Below are 17916 nucleotides of genomic sequence, written 5' to 3' on the forward strand. Positions count from 1 at the left end.
CAAATCCCAAAGCGGGCTGAGAGGGGAGAAAGAGAGAGGTGCATGGGGGCGGGAGGGGGGCTGAAGAAGCGAGAGCACAGAGAGATGCACACATCCATGCAAGCGGCGTGCGGTGTGTGTTTTTTTGCGCGCCATGACACGAACCGACAAAGGAGACCCCCCCCCAACCCCCCCCCCCGCACACACACACACACAAAGTGTCTTTACTTGGTGTGGGGATCTGCGGCCGTATCGGCGCGTGTCCCGGAACATCGACCGCCTCGCACTGAGAAGAGCGCTGCAGGGATTTGAACGCGGGACGTGGGAGCCGAGGGCTCCGTGCCGGCGCCTCGAACACAACGAGCACAAGGACTGTTCACACGGACCGCCCGCGAGGAACTTCATGCGGTTTCTTTTTCCTCGCCGGGATTACGAGGGAAGAGACGTTCAGACATGTCACACGAACGAAAGATCCATTTCAATGTATGTAGCGTAGGACTGTGGTATCGCTTGGGGGGGGGGGGTTGGTGGGATCGAGAGCGATCGTGGGGGGAGATGCGGCACGGTGCTCCGCGCGCCGTGGTGATGGATCCACAGGCGGTCTGAGTTTGATGCCCTGGCAATGGCGAACATGAGTGGCGAGCAATATCTGAATCAGTGCTGGGTCCCCCCCCCCCTCTTCACAAGCCCGCACGGGCCGTGGTGAAGTGCGCGCAGTGTCAAAGAACACACAAAAGCGACGCGCTCCGAGAACGCCTTTATCCAGCGGCGGATTGACAACAGCCTCCAAGTTACCGCATTTTTTGTAACACGCGACGATATATCCGAAGCAGCCCTTCCGTCCCCTCTACCCGGTCACCAACCCGCACATCCCGCACCAGAGAGGGCGGCAGCACGTGTGGTGGTGGTGGTGCAGAGGAACCTTCGTCACCGGACGGTGGACCGCCGAGAGAGGAAGGTGAACATTGCGAGTGCATTCGTCACGACGGCTTCGTCGTGATGAAGATCGTGCGCGGCCACTCCGGCTTCCGCTCGCAAAGAAGCGGTGGCCGCAGAGTCAAGAGGCTCTAAATACACGGCCGCGTGTTCACGTGAGCCAGAGAGGTCTCCATCGTAGATCACCGCGCCGCTCTCTGTCAAGCTGTAATAAAACTGCTGTGATAACTGCACAGTGGTGCATAAAGGCTTCGCGAGGGAGACACCCCCACCAAACCAGTGGCATGCTATCTGCCGTAAGTACTGGCCAGAATGTTAAACAAACGCTCATGTCCTATATAGATGTGTACTGGCAGTCTGAAAATACAGTTTTGCACAGGTCGTGACATTTACCACTAAACGCTCTCATTGCCTCTACCTTTCTCGGGTTTACGCGAGAGTGACAGCACATATGGATGCATCTTTCCCGAGACTTATCTGCCTGCCACTCAAAAACAGATGACATCTGCGGAAAAGCCGTTCGTTAAACATTACATTAACTGGGATTACGCTCGCACTTGCGAATCGTTCCGTGCAGGAACGATTTTTTTTTTTTATCGGGGTGGAGAACAGAAAATGCAATTACCAAAAGCATATTTGAATAACCCCCCTCGTCTCCCTGTTCATTATAGTTCATCCATTTGGTCACTGTCACTTGAAGAAATCGACGAGGGGTGCCGAGCTATTTCAGGCTCATCCCTGACAGGTTGGCTCTGGGTATTGGCGGCGAGCATGAACACCTCGTGTCAGACGTGCGCGCAAGCTCAACTGGACTTCCTCTCGTGATTGCTCTGTGGACTGCATTGTCCAAAGTGATCGGCGGCTGGAGTGATGGCGAGTGGTTAGCACTCTGCACTTTGAATCCAGCAACAGGCACGGCTAACAGTCATGTTTTTTGTTATATATTAGCGTTTTTTATTGTCATGAAACAACCGAAAATACAGTGGGAATTTCAAAAGGAGGGAAAAAAACATCGGTCAAACTTAAAGCAACGTCCTGCTCACGCGCACATTGAGGTGTGCTCATATAGTTTACAGCCCTGAACCAGTGGTGGAAATTCCACATTTCTGTGGCAGGGGCTAGTCTATCCACATGACAACCACCCGGTGGTATGGTGGGGTCCAGTCAACACCTGACCAGGATTAGAACTGGCATCCTTCCGAATGCGAGTCGCTCTACCACTGAGCAGTCACCTTGCATGGGTGGCAAGTGATATCTTCACCAATCCTGGCCCACCCATGACTTTCACAAAGCCACACAAACCAACATGATGAAGTATGGTCAAATAACGACCTCCCACCCCCTCCCAAAAACCAACACGGCGTGGAGCGAGGCCTTCATCCAGTAAAAAGTGACGACGGCTCATCAATTATTTTTGTTCTTTTAAATAAATATAAATCACCGATGAATTGTTCCGGGACTGTAATGGCAGTGCTGCATAAGGATATATACAAGAAACTCACCACGTTCATCATTAACGCTGCCTAAACACGTACAAATATACGGCAGGATTCCGTCTCGGGCAATGGTGGGCTACTTGTATATTTTTTCTGTAACGAGGCAGTGTTAGAGATGAAGGTGGCGAATTATTTTTGTTTGTAATTCAGGAATTAGTCAGGTGTACGATGCCATCTGTAAATAAACTTGAACATCCGTTCCGTCATCTGTCACAATCAAAATGTGTTTTTAATCACATTCCATTGAGGTCTCTGCCAACATTTTTTTATATTAAATAAATATATACAAATGTATATATATAAGACACTGCAAACCAACATAATGAGAGTGACGTGGGGACGGAATCGTTGGCCAGATTTAATTGACTTTAGCCAAACCCATAAGTTTAAAAAAGGGAAGAAAAATCATGCATACGCATGGATTCTGAAACACATTCATTAATTTAAAACGTTTTAACACGTAGGCTTTCGCGACTAATATTATTCATAATAAAGGCTTTTGGGTTAGATCGCGTAAATATAAATGTGTCGAAACCCTCCACCACCCAACATGGCAAATCAGTAAGGGATTTGTCGCGTAAACAAAACGCCAATTAGTGACTTCTTCAGCCCACCGGCGTGTTTGAAGAGTGAATCCACAACATTTAAAATTTGAGTACTGTGACGTTCCGCTGGAAATTACATCCAGCATCATCGGGCGATTTTCCAGAATTGTGAAGCCATCCACCTGCTTCCGGTCTTAAATAGAGCAGCAGGATGACGTCATCGTTGAACCCAATCAGGTGTAGAGATCAGTTCATTAGTACGTGATTCTTCTATAAGGAATTGTAATATGTATTATGTATTGCTTAATAAATGCTTCCAGGCTGCACTAAGCCTGTAGCTGTCAGAGGGGTTAAAATTATTTGTATTGCTCTCAATTTCAATGGATTCGCTAATTAGTCTTGGCCAGTAATAATTAGTTTTACGTTATCAAAATCAATTGAGTGTCCTTGTTGGCAAGCATGTTCTGTCACTGCCGACAGTTGTGTTTGAGATAGTGTAATGTTTCTTTGGTGTTCTTTTAGTCTTACGCTGATGTTACGTCCCATCTGTCCAGTAGTGCTTGTCCTGAAATGCCTGGCATCTTTTTCCAGCGGAACGTCAAATCTATTGGCTCATTTTGTCGTGACAATTGTTCTTCACTTCACAGGTGAATAAGCCCAAACTATCATTGGCGGGTCGTTGCACGCTTGCACGCGTGACAACTTCAGTTTTTGACTGTGTCGAGTGGTGGAGGACTCCTAACAACACAGATTTGACCAGATCATTATGTGGCTTAAAATTGACAGAGAAAATGCATTTTAACTTAGGTGTTACGTTAAAATGCATTTGTCCTCGACAATATATATTTGATGCGCAGAAGCCGGCAAGTGTCTGTCAGGGCAAGATATGTTGACATATTCACGAACGCAATTCTCGAGTCATATCAGCACTGGATGTGCTCAAAATAACACGCAGACAACCAAGACAACGATCCCCCGTAGAGGCTTTTCCAGATTGTTGGGGGCGAGCGCTGTTAATCGAGCGCCAATGGAAGTCGCCACGGCGCACGAGAGGGCGGTGTGGCCGGTATCACGGCCAGCCAGGCTGATTCGACCTCGGGGAGCCCCGGGACGAGTTCAGATATTCATCACTGACATTAGCCACGAACGGGAATCGAATAGGACTCGGGTTGTCGGGTTGTTCGATGTGCAGCGTGCCAACCACTGCGCCACCGCTCGCCCGTGACGTGCACACAAACGCAGACAAGCTGATAAAAAAAAAACATGTGTACATTGATAAGCTACAATATAACAATACACAAAAACTAAGTTGAACATAAATAATGCATGGGGGGGCGGGGGAGGAGAAGTGACAAACACATAAACAGCTGCCTGTACAATTTTTTTTTAAATGCGCCCACGAATCCCAAAAGACGTCGACGAACATACCAAGACAGACCCAGACAAATGAGCAGCCGCGGAATGAAAAGACAGAGGAGGCGAGACTCGCAAAACTTCTAGGTGGGAAACTTGACAAACTGGCACAAAGTCGAGCGTGCAAACAGACAGACAGGAAGGAAGAGTGATAGGCAAGAGCGGGATGGGAGACGGACTGGTGGGAAGCGAGCGAGCGAGCCAGCGAGAGAGAGAGAGAGATTACCGCAAGGCCTGTGGGCGAGGGTACCAGTCAGCCCACCGCCGCTTGCCCTTCCATAACGAGCAGTGGCTGTAAGAAAGGTCAGCTCATAACCCAGCTGTCAGGCCCGGAAAGGGCATGCCACCACCCGCGGCAATTTCCCCGGCAGCATTTAACTACGTTTCATCAAGTGCATGATGCTAGGATGTCAACAAATACACACGCGCTTACACACAGCATTCTCGCGAGGAGGGGGTGGAGGTTGGGGGGGGCGATATGAGCGATGTAACGCGATCCACTTGGAGGGAATTTCTCAATAGAATTATTTGTTTGCACTGTTCACGCGTTCTCATGGGTGGGGGGGAGGGGATGCGGGACTCGAATGATGACTGCCCAGGTTTTATTTTTTGTCAATACCGAAGATGAGCACGAACAAATAAAATTACACGAGGCTTGTAGCTATAACAAAATGTATAAGATGAATGCGCTTATAGCGGAGGGGGGGGGAGTTTGTTGGGGACACGAGCAAATATTAGTACGGTTGGCTACGTATGGCGCAAAAGAGGTTCAACATACATACACAATTGCGAGTTTTTTCGCTAAATTTCAGGGATTTACGTGGCACATTAACATTCCACGCACGTAAACCATTGTATACAGAGATTGCGATATATTTAAGGTGCGTGCAACATGCTCGGTTCGCTGGAGGGTTCGAGCTCTCTCACGTGTTTGTGGGTTTAACTCCACACGCATCGCGCGGCGCTTTCAGATGCGCTTCTGCGGCCGTCTGGAACGCTCTTCCTTACGATATTAGGAAGCCTACGGGGGTGTGCACTTTTAAATCTAAATTTTTAAACATTTCTTGAGAACTGTTTTTTGTGTCCAGTTTGTTGTCCTTTCCCCGCACCTCCGAGTACACTGTGTAACAAGTGTTTTATGTTCCTGTGTAGTAAGTGTTATTTCATAATTGCTTATGCCTCAAAAGTAAAGAAAATGGCTGTCATTACCCACAAACTTTGCTTTTGTGACCAGGACAGTGATCATTTGAAATTTACCTATTTTCAATGAGAAAACGGGCGAATTTGTGTCTTTTCGTTCACATAAAGTCAGAAAAAAAACATATGAATCAAAATTAACATGTATTTATACGAATGTAATACAATAATGACAACAAAAGATTTAGACACCAAGGCGCACTACCACAGGAGGGACTGGCCACAGCGGACCGAGTTCTCTGTGGGGAGGAACAACGTCAAGTGGGAGCCACTGGTGGACCCCCGGAAGGTGCTGATGGCACCACTGCACATCAAATTGGGCCTTATGAAGCAATTCATCAGAGCTGTAGATAAGGAGTCGGCAGCCTTCAAGTAACTTCAAGACTTCTTCCCGAAGCTATCTGAGGCAAAGGTCAAAGCCGGTGTCTTCGTCGGACCACAGATAAAGAAGATCCTGGAGTGCAATGAATTATCAAAGAAACTCACTAGTAAGGAGAAAGCGGCTTGGGACAGCTTTGTCGCAGTGGCTCGTGGCTTCCTGGGCAATCACAAGGTCGACAACTATGTGGAGCTGGTTGAGACTCTGGTGAAGAACTACGGCACAATGTGCTGTAGGATGTCCCTCAAAGTCGATATCCTTGATGCTCATCTTGATAAATTCAAGGAGAACATGGGAGCGTACTCTGAGGAGCAAGGCGAGCGCTTCCACCAGGATATACTGCACTTTGAACGCCGCTACCAAGGACAGTATAACGAGAACATGATGGGAGACTACCTTTGGGGGCTGATTCGTGAAAGTGAATTACAGTATAATCGTAAATCTCGAAAAACTACTCACTTCTAAATCTTTTGTAGTCATTTTGTATTACTTTAGTATAAATACATGTTAATTTTGATTCATATGTTGTTACTCTTTGGTTCTATTCGGTAAAGTCACGTAGGTAAAAAATAAAACAACAAAAATCACGACGTTTCGGCCACAACACAAGCGGCCTTCATCAGGTGAAGGGGTCAGGCTGTCTCGAGGACAGCGCTGGAGTGAAACACAGCCACGCTCAGACCGCGACCTTTAAGCTGTGTGCGAGGAAACAAGGTGCCTTGACAAATGAATTAGCATAAAAATTAGCATTTGATTGGCCGACTTAGCATAGAGGTGGTGTATGTGCGGGTGAACATGCCGGTTGGCGCGGGGGGGGGGGGGAGTTTACCTATTGATGGTGTGAAAAGGGAATTTTTAAGAGCTGCGAAAGTTTGGGGTACCACTACTTGAAAAATATACTGTACCATTGAAAATAAGTTTAATGTTTGGTTCGATTTAGAACATCTTTCCAATGGTTGCTTAATTTGAAACCATCTTCTCGGTTTAAATTGTGTCTGTGTTTGTAGATCTGAATTGCCTCGTGAACAAATCTCTGATAAAAAAAGACACAAATTCGCCCGTTTTCTCATTGAAAATCGGTAAATTTCAAAATATCACTGTCCTTGTCACAAAAGCAAATGTAATTTCAATATGGAATCTACGGCAGGATTTGTATTGTACAGTTTCACAAAGCATCTAAATAGAATAGCATTTCAAGATACTGTCCAGTTGACAGCAAGGGCAGGGAATGAACAACAAGCCAGTAATCCAATCCACTAATGGAGTCTTTTCCATATTGTTACGAGATTCCTGGCCGATACGTTTTGAGATCTATTTTTTTGTAGAAGCATACATCCCACGTAACGATTGTAGCGCAAGGCGGTGACATGGCCTAGCGGTAGAGCGATCTCCACTCGTTGGAGAGGTTTATGGTTCAAATGCGGCAGCCGTGGTTAAAACGACGGCGTGAATACCAAATCTCCTCGCGATGATGATCGAGTCACTTCCAAGAACATCGTTACAAGTTGGTAACATTTAAATATTCTTAGTTTTTTCGGTAAAGTCACGTTGAAGAGAAACAACAAAATAATAAAATATATATAAAACAATAAAAAAAATTCTCACGACGTTTCGACCAAACGGTCGTTTGAGTTATGGTCGAAACGTCGTGAGAATTTTTATTGTTTTATATATATTTTATTATTTTGTTGTTTCTCTTCAACGTGACTTTACCGAAAAAACTAAGAATATGAATTACTGCAGTCACGAAAGCTTTAAATCAAAACATTTAAATAGTTTAGTTTTAACTCCCAACTCCTCCAAGACGTCTGGCAATCGTGGAAGAGTAGAGCAATACGACCCTCCAGAGAGGCTCACTAGAGCTCCCTCTACTGGAGACCCTTCCAACAGCAGTGGCATGAGCAAGCAATTGCAGGGATGCACCTTTACCTTACACTGAAGAACAGAGGCAAAATGCGGCTCACCCATGATTGACATCAACGCCTTTCTCATTCACGGAGATTGCAGTGGCAAATACATTTTGAAAATGTATAAATAACTGATTTTATATTATTGTTATGGACACGTGTTTTTTGTAATTTACAATTGTTTTACGGACAAACGTAAATTTATACGGGCAGTTGGCAACCTGGGGGAGGAAACTAAACACCCCATAAAGGTCATGACCCTTGCCAGTCACAATCATCTCACGCAAATAGCACATCTGCTGGGGCCAACACCCAAGTGTCACTCAGGGTATCTAACAAAAGAACCAGACACGTGATCACTTTAATGCTTTCAGGTGCACCGACCTGAATATAACGAAACAAGCCTTAAAGACATTAAATAACAATAATCTACAGCCCAATGAATCCACAGTTGGTCGATCGGCTTGGCCGAGTGTGTGGGCGGGGGGTAAAGTGTAGGTACTGCTACCACAGCGTGGAAGAGGAGGCCAAAGTATCCTCAAGAGGGACTCTCTAAGACCTCTCTCTCTCTCTTGTTGGGGGCCCTTTGCCAGCGTTAGCGTGAGGTAGTAACAGCAAGGCTGGGCCTTTGCCCTTACTAATCCACTTACTGGGTGAGGGCCTCCAGATTGCCGGGGAGTTGTTTGACTTTACGACACCACATTGCTCAGAGCAGGTTTGGTGAAGGAAATGCGCCCAGAAAACAGTTTGATATCACTCTAAAACTAAACTATTTTTTTTATTTACCAGGTAAGCCCCGACTGAGCTATATGTAGCTCTTTCTCAGAAGCGACCTGGCTTTCGCAAATGATAGTTCAACGAAGTGGCTTATCATCACGCAGCCAAATACTCCAAACGCATGATGATATGTGACGGGAAAAACCGGAGGACCCAGAGGGAAATCCATGCAACCACGGGGAGAGAGACACACAAACTCCAAATATACAGCAGCAGGCGTCAGGCTCGGGGTCGAACCCACGACCTCCTGCGTACCAGGCCAAGGAGTTAATATCTCGCCACGGTGGCGCCCCTCTCCCGCTGCTGACGATAAAGCCGTGACCAGCGAGTCACACTCAGCTCACCAGATTCATAGCGGCAGCGCGCTAACCATTGCGCCATCGCTCTCCCTTAAAATACATTACAGTACCATAAATATATAAAATATAATATGCTCGTAAAAATGACTGCTTTTACTTTTCAAATGTGCTCGTAAAACAGGTGTTTTTTTACTGTTTAGAGAAAGTCTGCAGTTACGAATTCGATTTAGTGTTGCCATTACAGTATTGTGCATTCGATCAATACAGTACATTATTATAACATACAAATGTAACTTTACGTAATCTTGGCGATATGGTGGGGAGGGGGGGGGTCTAAGAGATTTGCACCCCCTCCCCTCCTCACAATTCAGGATTCTGATTCGAGAGTCGAGGATAATTTACCATTAAACTAAACAAAAATTCTTATCGTTTTCTTCACCCCATTAAGCCAAAACATAATTTTATTGGCATAAAATGTTGCATGTGCTGATTTTTTTCATCATCCAGTTTCACGTTTTCATTTTGTTTTAACCGATCACATCTGGACTGAAATTCACGCAGTCCATTTCGCCTCCGTGGCGGTATTGGTTGCGTGTCCGGTGACGCGAAAACACCTTACAGGTGGGCCCACTGCGAGAAAGCTTCCGTATTTTATTGTTTAACAACATTGGCATTGAGCGCCTGAACATATTGCCAACTTTTTTTTGTAATGTTCAGTGTTGCACCTCCCCCCTCTCACCTTCGATTAGCACGGTTGGGTACGTACGACTGTGCGAAAGCAGTTCAACATGCAGTAGCGTATAACGTACGCACGAATATAATATTGTTTAACCGTGTGAGAACTCAAAGAGGCCAGGATGAGTCTGACCTGATCCTACACATGCAAATTCACGTATGTATCATGGAGCATTAAGAAGCAATATTAATCAATTAATGTATGCATTGACATACCCTAGTTCTACTACGCCTTGCACTAAGTTGTAGCCAAGCCTTCAATTTACAGAACCACTCTTATCCGTGACCCTGTTACGCGCAACTCCCAGTTTACTATTATCCGCGTTAGCTCTAGGGTCTGCAAAAGCTATTTGCAGAATCCTCATTATCTGCAATTACCTGCAAACTTTCCCCCGCAAATAAGCGGAGTAATTTCGAGGACAATAAGAAACGCGATACATCCATCTCCCACGTCGCAGCGATGAAGAGAAATTCTCTCGTACCGCCACCAGCACCACCTCGGCATTGAAACAGCCCGCATCCATCCAAAAGCCTTCAAACTCTAGGAAGTGGCATTTGTAAGCCGCATAAAGCTAAAAAGAGATTCCAAAATGCGGAATCCGCATGTGGAGTTGGAGTGCTGAGGAGTGCTGTTGAATCAAGAGGCGTTAGAAAATTACAAATCCGCCCCCCCTCCCTCTGCCACTTCAGTGAGCTGGTGGGGATAGGCAGCTTGGCGGAGCAGAGGTCACACAAAACCCAAGCAAACTCCCAGTCGCAGCCTCCACTTCACTCTCCCCCCCCCCCCCATGTCCTCCACGCTCAATGCACAAAGGCTCAGTTCTTAGCAGATGGAATTCCAAAATGGTTACATCTCACAATAGGACCCCTGCTCGTGCACTTCCTATATGCCAGGCGGGGGTGTTTTTTTGTTGCCGTCGATTTGATGCGAATTCATTAATACGAAATGTGTTTCGGCCGACGCAGCATTGTTATTTTACGAATGATATATCGGAGGGAGGGGGAAAAGTGAGTTTCGTTTTTATTACTTCGCAGAAATGTTCTCGGACGCATTCGTTTCGGTTTGAAGTTTTAACTTTTTTCATTTTTGGATTCGGCTTCAACAATAAAAAAAAATATTAGCCGCAACCACGCTGGCTGCGTTCGAGTGCTGCGCAGAGCCAACAATGCCGCACCTTCAACGGCAGGAATCCACGTGACCTTGTCCGGCCCCTGACGCAGCTATGCAAGGTCAATCTCGATATTTGTTCTGATTTGTACCAAAAAAAAAACCCATTTCCCTTATCGGACGGAGGAGCAGAGCGCACAGTAAGTAAATCAAGCGGCAAACGACTGCGCACATTTGCACTGCGCGGAGAGACCATTTTATCCGCATTCGCGTGGCTTTATTCGGCGATTCACGGTGGGTGTATAATACTCGGCCACCAAACAGCTGCTTCCTATAAATCATTCTCTCAGCTTCCCCTCCTCGTGCGGTTTTTTTTTCTTCAGAAATTCTCAGCCAGTGACAATATACAATGTCCTCGCATAATGCAGTCAGATATAAGTCTGACCCTGCGTGGAGTCTCTTCTTATTTTTGCGCCGTGATTTTTCCATTCCCCGTCCAGTTCCCCACGTAGTCAATACAATTATTATTTATTACAAGCGCCGTACTTTTTTTTTCATTCAAAGGCGCGAGTGGGCGCCGAGCACAAAGAACCTTTCAGTGGGGACGGTCCAGCACGCTTCATATAACACGTGCTATGAGAAAGTCTGTCTGGGTATGTGTTAGGATATCGTAAAGCCTACTGTGCAGCTGTTTGCTGTATTTCAACGGGCCGCAAGACTTTTGACATTGTTACCCCACATGTAGCCCTAATCCGTCTTTTCCAGTGCTTGCCGTTTCGCGCTCCTGCATGGTAGATGTGTGACATACCGTACGTGTAACAAAAAAGAATAGCCCCAACGTATTAGTCAATAACACCGTGGCCTTAAAAAAATATATACGAATATATAGTGGGCGACGTTTTGGGCAAAAGGCTCTTTTTCACGGCACAAATCGATAAGTAAAGGAGGGCCGTTGCCCGAAACGTCGCCGATTATAATTCATTTATTTCATTTTGAGGACACGCGCGGTGTTATTGACACATCTGTCGAGTTGCTTGTTCTTGTTTGTGCTCGTGTGCCAATGCAGGGGCAGCATCGCCAGCTAATGCCATTCGTAAGGTTGGTCTCCTGACAAACGGACGGGCACTCAGTAAACATGCCAACGTTGGGCCAACATTGGCAAGTGGTTGGAGCCGTTGGATCAACATTGGCCCAACGTTACATGTTTACTGGGCAGATGCGCGAACCTTGAGAATAGTTTGAGCATATAAGTGCCCATACCTCCAGTTAACAAATGCGATGAAACGTATCAACACCCAGTAGCCATGGGTTAACCTGTTCACATTTGGATATTGCAATTCATAATTCCGTATGACTAATAACTTGCTGACCTTTGTCAATCCGCTGCTGGATGTTGCCTTCTACACGTGTCAGTCATGGCATGGGGGTTGGTGAAAAGGAGGCCCCCATGTTCATATATCTCTCTTGTCACTACTGTCAGCCGTGGCCTGGGAATTGAACTCATGTGACAGGGTTCAAAGGGGTAACCACTGAACCGCCGTGGGTAAAATATTGCAATAATGAAAATAAACTAAACAGCACCGTCTATAACACGGTGGCCTTAGAGAAAGTTTTATAATAGCCGACATTTCGAGCGATGGCCCAATAAAACTATCTTCTAAAAAAAGTTTTTCCCTAATGAGGTTTGTTCCTCCTTGGCCCTCATTTTGCCAAGCGGATCTTTATATTCTTGGTTCTTTCGGTAAAGTCACGTAGAAGGGAAACAATAAAACAATTTATATTTTTTTATTGTTTTATTGTTTCCCTTCTACGTGACTTTACCGAAAGAACCAAGAATATGAATCCCTGCAGTCACGAAAGCTTTAAATCAAAACCGGATCTTTCTTCAACATCTTTCTCACTTAAATTTTGATTTAAAGCTTTCGTGACTGCAGTAATTCATATTCTTAGCTCTTTCGGTAAAGTCACGTTGAAGGGAAACAAAATAATAAAATATATATAAAACAATAAAAATTCTCACGACGTTTCGACCATAACACAAACGGTCGTCATCAGGTGTGTCGGTTTGCATTAATTTTTATTGTTTTATATATATTTTATTACTTTATTGTTTCCCTTCAACGTGACTTTACCGAAAGAGCTAAGAATATCTTTCTCACTTCCTTTTGTGAAAGTTGCCTTATGAGTACAACGTTATAATAATTATTTTCAGTGATTTTTTTTGTGTTCAAAACAGCACATACCGGCGCGAGTGACAGAGACAAATAAAACTTCCCCAGAGCGAGAGGTCAGGTAATAGAACAGCACAGCCCTTGGGGTGGATAAGAAAGTCATTTGCAGCAATTTCAGACGTAGTGTCATCATATCTGCTCCCATGCACCATCTTCTAACACGGGGGTGGTGATGCACTGCTCTTTCCTTTCTTGAATTCCGAACGGATTCTTCTTCTTTTTGATTTAAAGCTTTCGTGACTGCAGGGATTCATATTCTTGGTTCTTTCGGTAAAGTCACGTAGAAGGGAATTTTATTGTTTTATATGTTTTATTATTTTATTGTTTCCCTTCTACGTGACTTTACCGAAAGAACCAAGAATATGGATTCTTCTTCGTCAAATGTTTTGGCCTACTCTTCCACGCAGTCATCTGTCTTCACGGTGAAATCTTGGTAATTGAAGATCTCGTTACATTATAGTTATAAGTGTGTTTCTCGATCTCCCCGGTACATACGCAACGGTGGGCCCAATGTTGGCATGTGGTTGGAACCGTTGAGCCAATGTTGGCCCAACGTTCCATGTTTGCTGGGTCACTGGGCCTTTAACATTCACTTTAACTCTAAAGTAGCTTTGATCATGCACCGTGGCAATTCCCTACAGATATTCCCAGGCAGCTGCACACAGATGTAGGTCCCTCCTTGCGCTACATCTTGAGACATCATTATCATCGTCATCGTATTTACATTCCACATAAATCCACATACCGTAGTTATAAGTTAAACAACTGGATGACGAAAACAGACTATCGCTTTGAATAGAAGCCTGTAAAGTTGTTCCAAGTTGCACGAACATTACGGTTTTTAACCAAATTCCGCGAGCGTTCGTACTTACAAAGTCACACGGCAAAAAAATTGTGTGTGTGTCTGTGTGTGTGGGGAACAGTAGTGTAGCGGTTAGCGCTACGCTGCGCTATGAAACCGGCTACCCGAGTTCGATTCCCGCTCACGGCGAACACCAGTGACGATTATCTTAACTGGCCCTGGGCCTCCCCTAGGTCGACTCAGCCTCAAATGAGTACCCGGTGCGATGTGTAAACATGGCCGCTGGGGAGACAAAGGCGGCCGGGCGTGGTGCTGGCCACCCACCCCCTCGTGTGCCGTGCCGGCCTTTCTGGTGCTCGCTAACAGCACTTGCCCCGAGAGTCTGTTAAGGCTATATGGGGGATCTTTGTTTTTTTTGTTTTGTGTGTGGAGTACGATTGCTCCTCACAATCTCTCGGCGGGTCCTGCCAAGCTTCTACCACCAAACACCAGGGGTGCTGCTTTCGCTTTGGGAGTTGGGGGTGTCCTTCAGAAGACTTCCCCCCACCACCACCCAACACCACTTTTGAGTTCTGCTGTACTATATTGCCATTAAATCGACGCAACTACTGTGCTGGGCTACCGACTCAGCGCTGAGGATACTGTTGCCATGCTGCTGGGTATTTTAAGATTCCACCGTCAGCATAATCGGCGGTTACATCGCCTTATTGGAAGCAGAAAAAAACGGGAACTCATAGGTGCGGTGACTTTGCTTCAAAATGCCGTGGGTGTCTTTTAACCACGTTGGGTGACCAGATCCCCATGACATCCCGTGCACCTGACCCAAACGCCCATATGGAGGCATCATCATCGTGCGTGGGATATTATTTTTTTCATCTCAACCACGGGGGGCCTCAGTACGACGTGTCTAAGCCACGGATTCATTGGGAGGGTAAATGGAAGGAATACATCGACTATATATACGGATTTCGAGAGATGGTAAAGCCATTTCATGACTCCAGCAAAGATCCCAATGGTGCTAAAGAGGCAAAGAAAGAACTGCACATTAAAAAAGAAACCGGCATAGCCTCGACAAGCCTGACCTTCTTTAACCGGAACTATACCTTGGTGCTAAATTTTAAATTAGCTTGCCCCTGCCCTGGTACAAGACTTGACAAGAAAATCTCTACTTTTCCTGCATGTGAACATTTCTAAAATCTTCTACCTCAATAACAATGGAGGTGAAAGGTCGCTTGTGCACAGACGTTCATACAACTTTAACAAGGTCCCTCAACTAAGTGACCCACAACTGTAATGAAACGATGCACAAAATACCGCTGTGCATACATAAATACCGTTGCCGTGGGACTGTGCTCATGTGCGCCAACTTGCATTGTGCCGCGCTGTGGAATTGGAACATGATGGGACTGTTTTAGCAGAGGCATGATCCAATTTGACACTAATTTTTCAACATGCATGCAAAACATCAATACCTTTCAGTAAGAGGCCTACTGAGTATGCTACATTTGCTTGTGGCCTTCATGCATAATGTCAGAATTCATTAAGTCTTTCAGCGCGATCACAGTCATATTCAAACCCAGAATACTTGCTCCTCTGGGTCCCTATCATTTAAGTCTTTGTTCTGAACGGGGGGGGGGAGGAGGGGGGACCCCAGGCCATTTGCATTTATTCAATGGGGTGCACAAAAACAATGGCGCCACGATGTTTGGAACGTGCGCAGCACCTCGCTGTCATACCTTGAGGCCATTAAAAATTATGCATCTTAGTCTTGATCATAAATATAAAGCGCACTGTGATTTCCCACGCTCTAGTTGAAGCCCGTACCTTAATCACTCAACGTGTTGAGACTTCAAACGGTGCGCGTCAATAAGGCAGATTGTTAATGCGTCAAAAAAACTAAAACCGAAAACAAAATGGAGGGGCAATTCTGTATAGGCTGCCCTTGAATGGTGACTTTGAGAGGATTTTTGTTATAATTTTTATCCACATACGGAACAGATTTTATTTTGTCTGTGTGTGCGTTCGAAAGAGCGAGAGATAATTTGGCCGTGTAAACATTCAGCGCAGACAGTGGATGTGAGTTACACAGTATCTCACAGGTGCTCACAAAAGCTGCGCGTTAATCTGATCTCCCCTCCACCTCCGCTCTCATGTTCACCTCAACTGTAATACAGTGTCGGTGTTGCCGGATTAACATTGCTGATTGCCACCGCTAATTATAGCCCGTGAAGGTAGGGAGTCATTTTAATGGACATTTTCCAAGCAACGGAGAAATGCAAATAACCTAACGTGAATGAAACCGATACAACAGGGGCACCACTCGCAGTGCCATGACAACCACCCAACGCTGCCAGACCGTGCTCGCAGTAGGCCTGTTTGCCAGGTCGCGGGGGTCCTGGGCAGACGGTGGCAAGGCCTGGATTGTTTTGGTCGGGCTACCAAAGCAGGGGGCATCGTGTCTCGGGCACGCTGCAGAGGAGAGCCAGGGAGAGGTCAGGAAGTGGCGCTCCGAGGTCACGAGCTATTAACAAATGGCAGCGGGGCCCTGTCACGGCACGGGAGCCCCGAGGGGACGGCTCCTGTCAAGGCCCTGTCAGAGCCCTGCGCGTAAGGGCAACCAAACGGCCCAGGGAGGCCGAGGCACAACTGGTTCGGACAAGACACGGCGACGATGCCCTGCTGTGGATGCGTTGTAGGTTGCCGGTAGGGTCGGCTAATGACGTTGGGAGGCTTGTGGAGGAGGTTAGAAGCTGCAGACACGAGGTCAGGCATTCAATAGCGCGTGCCAGATACGCAAAATTCTGACGAAACCTTTAATGTTGCCACCGAAGCAGTTGGGAATATTCACTGCCCATAAAGCACTTGGCCTGCCCCAAGATATATGGATGGAAAATTGATGCACTCCCTACTAAATGAAGGCTAGGTACTGTTATTTTTAAAAGAGATATTTGGCATTCAAGCAATGTTTGTGTGTTTTTCGTGAGGCTTTATGGAAGACGCCTGCGATGTTTTTCCACATAAACCGTCGGGTCTTCTCGGCAGTTATACCATTGGGACCCCCACACAAAAGAATCTGCACCTATTCTCATTGCTGGGTCTTTTAAGTTGGATTACACGGGGAGCTCATGGATTTATTTATTTTTTTACATCTGGGTTGTCACCCAGAATATATCTTTGTGGTTGGAATTTAAATTCAGGATTTTTATCATCAATAAAATGTGCACTGGCTTAGCGCTTACACTTGCCTTGTCGTCTAATGACAGTACAGCACGACTGGGCTGACCCAACACTGATACCTATTTTCCACTATACTGCACAACCGAGCCAGCCCCACCTGGCTTAGGAGGTAGCAGGCCGTTTTCACACTGCAAAACCAAAGCTGTGCTGCTGACGTCTTGTTAATCACTTTCGTGATATCAATATAACGAATTAATTACCAATCGGAAAATTATTCACTCCACCGCTGGCTCTGCTTGTCCCCCGAGCTAAATTCAGATCCATTGTGTGACCACAGCTTCACGCTTTGGTTCCCGGCAAATATCCAGTTACAAAAGCACCCATGACTGTATGTGCCCCGCGCTGGTGTGGCTCGGATGTTCGACTGGAGAAGTGCCATTAGTGGGTTGCAGCAGTGCTCTTATAACGGATGCATACACTTTCATCCTGCACCGATCAGATAGCGAGTTGTAACATCGTGGGGCTCATCGTGGAAACGGGCTTGTGGAGTCAGTGCCATCCCTCACTAAGTTAAATATCAGGGCCGTTTTTTTTTTTAAACAATAACCGGGAGGAAAATTACCAAAATTACGGATTTTCGTTCAGGATAGCCTGACTTAAACCAGGCCTGCAGTAATTCTTATTTAAAAACAAACTTTTTTTTCCCAGTGATCACTACTTCCCGACCATTACTCCTTAGGTTGTGGTGGGTAAGGAGGAGAAATTGCAGGGGCCAATCCCACTGAGCCAACTGGCTCATGAAGAGTGGGGACATAGAGCCAAGCCTCGCTACTGATCCTGGAATGCACAGTGGATCGTTCCTTGGCCGTCTAGCTCGGTTGCCAAGTGGCGGTGGAAATGTGGTAACAATAGAATGAGGGAAACCTCACGATTCA

The 17916-nt window shown here is 46.1% G+C and overlaps 1 protein-coding gene across 14 annotated transcripts in view; it reads right to left on the minus strand.

The window, feature by feature from the left end:
- LOC116951953 (adhesion G protein-coupled receptor L2-like) overlaps positions 1–17916 on the minus strand; it is a 350495-nt gene that overhangs the window by 270056 nt on the left and 62523 nt on the right. The window contains exon 1 of one of the 14 annotated variants that reach the window (XM_032970861.2): positions 4596–4618. The exons of the other annotated variants lie outside the window; for them this stretch is intronic. The gene's annotated coding sequence lies outside the window, so the exon portion shown is untranslated. Of the gene's footprint in view, positions 1–4595; positions 4619–17916 lie in introns of those variants that run through there. 14 annotated transcript variants of the gene reach the window in all.

Source organism: Petromyzon marinus, chromosome 44 (genome assembly GCF_048934315.1).
Source record: "Petromyzon marinus isolate PM22_M1 ecotype Great Lakes invasive population chromosome 44, UKy_Petmar_22M1.pri1.0, whole genome shotgun sequence".
NCBI lineage: Eukaryota > Metazoa > Chordata > Hyperoartia > Petromyzontiformes > Petromyzontidae > Petromyzon > Petromyzon marinus.